This window comes from Euprymna scolopes, chromosome 17 (assembly GCF_053919585.1).
Source record: "Euprymna scolopes isolate OS-2025 chromosome 17, ASM5391958v1, whole genome shotgun sequence".
Lineage (NCBI taxonomy): Eukaryota > Metazoa > Mollusca > Cephalopoda > Sepiida > Sepiolidae > Euprymna > Euprymna scolopes.
The window spans coordinates 53322940-53330645 of record NC_136498.1 but is presented as its reverse complement, the minus strand read 5'-3'; the positions used below and the strand labels follow the sequence as shown (position 1 = coordinate 53330645).

Genomic DNA, 7706 nt, shown 5'->3' with positions numbered 1-7706 from the left:
TAGAGTTCAAAATAGACTTCGTAGCCTTGTAGGGGATGTCCTTTTCTCTATCCTGCAACCTCTTTTTCACAGAAGAGATGTTGCGAGTTTGTCTCTGCTTTATCATTATTTTCATGGCAGGTGCTCGGCTGAGCTCCATTCTATGGTCCCCCCTCGCCAAACTATCACAAGAAACACCCGTCTAGCAGAAAACACTATCACTAGTTTCCCCCACTCTTTATCTGTGCCTAAACATAAGCGTAGATTCTATGAGCAAAGCTTCTTTCTTAGAACTGTACGCCTATGGAATTGTGTTCCGTTTTTCTGCTTTCCAGCTGACTACAATATGGTTGTCTTCAAGTCTAACCTAAACAAGCTTTTGATGAGCCGTTCCATATAAGTTAACAAATTTACTGAATCTCCATTACTAACAGTGACTATATTGTCTAATTTCTACTGTACACTCTTTAACCCTTATCCTCGAGTGGCCTCTTGACCTTGATAAGTGATGATGCCTATGTAAAAATATATATATATATATATATATATATATATATATATATATATATATATATACTAGCAGTTAAGGCAGACTTTGCTTAGGCCCTGTGTACTTTCATAACTTTATGTGCATATGTATATGTATATTAAAAAGTTTGCTCATGTCTAGGTAACCTACATCTAAAATTTCAAGTGTTTAGACCCAAAATTGGTGGAGAGGTTAGCTAGAGTCTGCAAAGGTAGTAAACTATTGACACTTTGACCTCTTGGCAGCCAAATTTTCATCAAAAAACTGATTATAAATCTTGATGTCTGAATACCCTTTTATGTAAAATTTCAAATGTTTAGACCCAAAATTGGCTGAATAGTTTGCTAGAGACCGAAAAGTTCAAGTCTTTTGAATTTTGACCCCTTGGCAGCCAACTTTTAGGCCAAATACCGAATTAAAAAGCTTCTCCTGTGTATGAATACACTTTATGTAACATTCCACATGTTTAGACCAGACATTGTCAAATCTCAAGTCTGTAGACTGAAAATTGGCAGAGTAGTTTGGTAGGGAAATGTATACACAAAGACACACACACACACACACAATTTGACTTTTATAGATGTATAGATTTATTATGGATAAAATAGTTATCCATGGATATGTGTTTCCCAACATCTATGGCTGTTTTAAGTTGCATGATTATACTTAAACTAGATCCCACAAGTAAACCACAGTGTTTGTGGTCGGGTATTCATATTGCTACCAAACTCGATCTCACAACCAGATTCTATGTTGGTGGGATCTAACCCTGTTCGTATAAATTAAGGAATTTATACTATAATACAGCTGTAGTTGTAATTGAGCACTATTTTATAAACACTGGTGTTTCATTGAATTGACATCTAGGAGACAACAACAATACAGTTACTATATACATACATACATTATATATATATATATATATATATATATATGTGTGTGTGTGTGTGTGTGTGTGTGTGTGTGTGTGTGTGTGTGTGTGTGTGTAGAAAGAGAGTGGGCGAAAGAGAAAGAGAAAACCAGACATCATAATTGGTTATTGAACTGTTTCTAATATAATCAGCCTTAGTTGTTCCTATTGCTTGTGAAATAAAATCTATCTGACTGGAAGATTGCTCTTGTAGTGTTTGCATAATTCCAGCCCAGTGATCTGCTATGGATTACGATTCACTTTATTGACTGCACTGAGTTTTGTGCAGATAGGTAATGTCTCATCATTACTAGTATTTGTCTTTCTGTCAGGGTTTCCATCATCAATCAGAGATGTCACGAATGACAGTGATCTTAATTCATTTCCCACTTCAGACTAAACTGATACAAACTAACCGTTCTTCGAGGTGCTTCTCAGACATTTAGACTCCACCGGCATTAAGACATAATTTGATTCCAATGATTGATACTAATATATATATATATTTATATATATATATATATATATATATAGAGAGAGAGAGAGAGAGAGAGAGGGGGGGGTTAAACCGGAAGTCTAGAAGAGCAAAGTTTAATTTAATGCATTAATATTTAAAGGAACACTGCTCACAGTACTGTAGATATATAATAAGCTCAGTAGGTGTATTTATCCTAGAGCTATATAAATAATGAGGATAAAGATTTATAATTGTAAATTATGAATTTTTGTTTCTCTTTTTGAAACTGATTCATAATTTACGATTATTAATTTTATTATAATATATATATTCAAATATAGGTCACTAAATGAAATATACATTCCCTGTGTCGGTTTCATCTGCCGATCGCTGACAAAATTTTAACTTTTCATCTTGAATGTAATTTTCACATCGTTTCAGCCGATGTAACCTCTGAATTCTTCATTTACATATTGTCGAACTCTAGAATCTACACGTAATTTACAACTGTGTTATTGTGTTAGCAGAATTAAAGCATAATTCGATTCCAGTCGTCATCATCATCGTCAGCATCATCACCATTATTATCATCATCATCATCATCATCATTATCCTCATCATAATCGATTTAACATCTGTTTTATTGCTCCTGGATATGACCTTAAACTATATCCAGGGGTGAGGTTCCAGCTTGCGGGCTTTGGGGAGTGTACAGCCACCCTTTAATTGCCATTGCTCCGTGGTCCACACTGACCCGGAGTGGTATCACCTGTTAGGATCCCAACTATGGGTTAAATAGAAACCGACTTGAAAGCAACAAATATATTCTATTAAAAAAATTTTTCTTCAAAATCTTTGGATTCGCCATTACATAACCTGAAAAGGGTTGATATGCCGTAAAACAAAAAGAACCAACCAACATGCGTTTTATATGTTTAGCATGTGCTGAACAGCTCTTAGAAATTTACTTCCCAACTAACCTATGTCTGGCCAAGTCTTTATTCATCCCTCTTTCCCTCGAGGGTATCCACGTAATGTTGTACACGTTTACACACGTAGACTCAACACACTGTATGCAGTCTGCAGTCTATGTCGCAAACTCATTTTTTCGTAACAACGACATTTATTTCGTCATTCTCCCGTCCACATGTGATTTCTCGTTAGGGTTGTGACGTCTCTTATGGGAGCATCTTCTTGAACATGCTCTCGAACGTCGTCCACATCTCTAACGTGACCGTCTTCTCAAACATACTCTCTCCTATTTATAGTCTTTTTTTTACCGTGACGTCATAACACTCACTGATCGGTATTTAAATATAGCTGTCCGCGCAATGGTGTATCCATATCACGCCCCCCCGTATCTTTCTTGGCTTTCCCATGTCACCTCACTCTGCTACCGCATTTTTTTACATCTACTAATGCATTCACTATCAGTCTATCAAGATGCCAGCATCAACTAATTTCATAAGTAACCTATTTCAAAACTATTTCTATTAACGATTCATCCAAATTAATACTCGATAAAGGTAAGGCATGATGAGATGGATAGCTTGACAGTTGAATGATGATGAACGGCGTTGTCGAATTTGAATGAACATTTGATGTTATCAATCATATTTAGTATTATTAAAAACTATTGAGAAATCTCATTTCATTTATTAATGAGTCACCACGCCTCATCATCATCATCATCGGTTTACTGTCCGTTTTACACTCTAGCATGTGTTGGACAACTTTTAGAGGTCCTGGATATGGCCTTAAACTATATGGTGAGGCCCCAGCTTGCGAGCTTTGGGGAGTTTGGAGCCACCCTTTAATTGCCATTACTCACAGGTTCACTCTTACCCGGAGTGGTAATACGTGTTAGGGTTCCAAACCGACTTGAAAACAAACACAAATATATTCTATTAAAAAACTTTTCTTCAAAATCACTGGATTTGCCGTAAAACAAAAGTAACCAACAACCAACAACTTTTAGAAATTGACGTTTTAATATTTAACATTTTAGCCCAGGTCTGTATCTATCCTTTTTTTTTTTTTTGTCAACCTTTCCTGTTTATAATTTCCTTTTATGTTTTACTTGGCTTTCACATGTGATCCTGTGACATCAATTGTTTTATATTTATTAACCCCAAAACTCTCAATTCCTTGTTGTATTGCAATGAAGACCATTGCATCGAAACCGAGGTGGGAGATCCAATCACATCCGAACTATTTGTATTTTTCAGTATTTCTCAAGTATTTCTTATTACTAAAATTAATACTTGGGTTTTGGGGAAATACAAGCAAGGAGTTAACATCGGCCATCGCCAGGGTATCACCAGACTTCTGCAAGTCATTATGTTTTTCTGTAGATCGATCAGAGGTAGTGAATTATGTGGCGCCTGGTGTGTATAATGCTCACGTCTAGCTTAGAAAATCTATATTTGAGGTTTCTGGTAGACACACGTACATACAGATGAATACTCTAGACACTAGTGCTTCATCTTTCCTGAATAATCAGTTCAGGAAGACAAAATTCCCGCTAGTTATGGGATTCTCCATTTGCAAGGAATATAGGCACAAGGCCACCATCAACCGCAACAATATTCAAGTGAATTTAAACATCTATAAAGTGATAAACTTTAATAAATGTCGATCTAAAGTGATCGAGTGACTGGACGTCACGATGTTCAATATAGGGCAACTGACTGCCTTTTCATTCACAGATAGTGCTCAATACTTTAAGGAACAGAAATAATTATAATTATAAAAAATCATTTTTTTACTACCTACCATCATTAGTGTTTCATCTTTCCAGAATTATAAGTCCAGGAAGTAACTATTGCTTAACACTTAAAAACAATGTTATATATATATATATATATATATATATATATATATATATATATATATATATATATATATATATATATATATATATATATATATATATCCTTTTCAGATTAAATGTTTTTAAATCGTTTTCAAAGTGTTTTTTAACATGTTTTATTAACTGTTTGCTCCTATATATATATACATATATATATATATATATATATATATAATATTGAGTAAAACGATTCATCATTTTGAATTAAAAATCAGTTTCAAAAGGAAAACAAAAAAAATTCACTAGATTGTACGATCGTTTCAAAATTTATGTTCCTTTTATTTAAATTGACAATAATTATTGACCACAACTTGACAAAAGTTTTGTCCTTTAAAAACAAAGTTTCCTCATCAGCAAAAATAGGGGTGGGTTAAAGACACCAAAATAAAACTAGCATTTTAGTCGTGTGTAAGACCAATATTCCTTTTTTTATCTCCATTACAAAATTTGTCTTAAGTTTAATCAGTCTGTCTTTGGCATGCTGTTATATTTATAACGTTATGTTTATATTATGTTTATATATATGTACATATATATATATATATATATATATATATATATATATATATATATATACATATATATATATATATATATATATATATATATATATATATATATATTGAACCTTATCATCGAGTGGCCTCTGAGGCTTGATAAATGGTGGCTCCTTTGTAAAAAACAAAAAACATTTTTTAGAAAAAATAATTATTATTTTATATCTGTAGACACTAGTGTTTCATGCATATGCAAACATCAGTAGTATAAGAAGTGATAATTACAGCTTGTTGGGAGATTCGAAACCAGTCATAAAGTTGCTGTTGATTTCGTAGGCTAGCATCTTACTTCCAGATCGCCGGAAATTAACACAAGAATTGAAGGAAATTAAATATCTATTTATGCTATATTGGCGAGCATACATAGTAAAGAGTCAAAGAGTATTCAACAACCAGAATCGGAATATTGCATTTGTGCAAAGTTGATATGACTAATGTTTATTTTTACATATTTGTTTTCTTTGTAGAGGAATCAAAAGTACATTAGTTAAAGAAATAACAGTTACTTAAGTCCATCTTTTGGAAATTGAGTTCCCATAATTTTAGATCAGCTCATTATTTATCCTTTTTAGTCGCGTGCAAGCGACTCTATAAGTCACTCTGTCGGTCCGTCGGTTGGTCGGTCGGTCTGTCCGTAACACGTTTGTGATTGGCCTTTTTGGTTAAGATCTAAGGTCTGTTGTAAATACATGCTGTTCTTAGCTTTTTAAGTAATTTTCCAATGAATTGAACTTTTTTCACACACACACACACACACACATTTAAAAAAAAAATGCACACACACATACAGAAATTGTATATATATATCCTTTTTTGCAAAAACGCTGGGGTTTTCATTAGTTAGTTTAGTGTCCACAGAGTGAATGAGGTATTGTGGTAACTGTTACCAGATAAGAGTAAAGTCGCCAAAGAGTACATTTTCACTGTAGTAACAAAGACCCTGCAACACTCCCCCACCCAGATCTCAAAAGGCCTTGTGCCTAAATTTGTTTTGTGAATTTCAATTTTGCTTTTAATTTATTTTAATTTTACATTGATTTATTTTGATTGTAATTTTCATTTTCACGAAATAAATTATATATAAAGATCAGAGTGTAGTATCTGTTCCGGCAGATACTGCAGCAAAGACCATATGTGGGTGCAATCCCCACATATAAGACCTTGGTCAATGTAGGGGAAACCCTTCATACAAATTGTCACTATCCAGCTCCCCTACTCCCCGGGGAGCTGGTCCTCATTTCCCCTTAACTCCTCACATTAAAAATCGGCCTTGTGCCTAATTTGCTCGGTGAGGGAGCAAATAAATACCAACCCCACATATAAGACCTTGGTCAATGTAGGGGCAACTCTTCATACACTCCCCGGGGAGCTGGTCCCCATTTCCTCTTCACTTCTCACATTAAAAATCGGCCTTGTGCCTAATTTGCTCAGTGGGGGAGCAAATACATACCCTTTTTTGGCCTTTTGGCCAAGATCAAAGTGTAGTATCTGTTCTTACTGCATGCTATACTTATGTTTGTAACTTTTCCTTAGCAATGGGAGAGGAAATCCTTCCATGCTAAGGCATTTTTAGTCGCATGCAAGTCACTTCATCGGTCGGTCTGTAACACATTTACATTTTTTTTTTTTTTAGCAAGGATCATGGAGTAACATTTTTTTCCCCCGATTTATCAGAGAGGGACCTATGTTTTCCATGGGTCTGTCTGTCCGTTAGTCCGGATGATTGACGGATAACTGTCCATTAGTTTTTCCTGAAATTTTGTCACAAATTATATTTTAATATATAAATGTGCATAGTAAAAATAATTTTTTTTTTTTTTTTTTTTGCGAAAAATCCTGTTTTGCCTGCAGGGGCTCAAAAGGGGCCAAAAATGACACTTTTTGTCCCGTAACATTTGATCCATCCATTAGATTTTTATGAAACTTACCCAAAATGTGGAGGGCATTGTTCTTAATATTGGTAATATTCTGGTTAGCGTCCCCCAGGTACTTTTAGTGCTAAAAAACGCACGTTTTTGGGCCTCCCATGCAGCACCAATTTTTTAAACTATATTTTGTACAGAGGCGGATCATGTATGTGCAGCTCGTTTTTTAACCAAGGGGTATAGAGTAACATTTTTGTCCCTCAATTTATCGGAGAGGGACCTATGTTTTTGGTGGGTTTGTCTGTCCGTTAGTCTGGACGATTGACAAATAACCGTCCATTAGTTTTTCCTGAAATTTAGTCACAAATTATATTTCAATATATAGATGTGCATAGTAAAAAAAATCTTTGTGCAGAAATTCCCCTTTCACCTAAATGGGCTAAAAAGAGGTCAAAAATGCCTCAAAATGGCTAAAAATGACACTTTTTGTCCCGTAACATTTGATCCATCCATTCGATTTTTCTGGAACTTGCCCAA

At 34.5% G+C, this 7706-nt stretch overlaps 1 pseudogene; it reads left to right on the top strand.

Annotated features, from left to right (window-relative positions):
* Positions 1 to 6752: 6752 nt before the first annotated feature.
* Positions 6753 to 6917, top strand: LOC145297135 (U2 spliceosomal RNA; annotated as a pseudogene).
* The last annotated feature ends 789 nt before the right edge of the window (positions 6918 to 7706 follow it).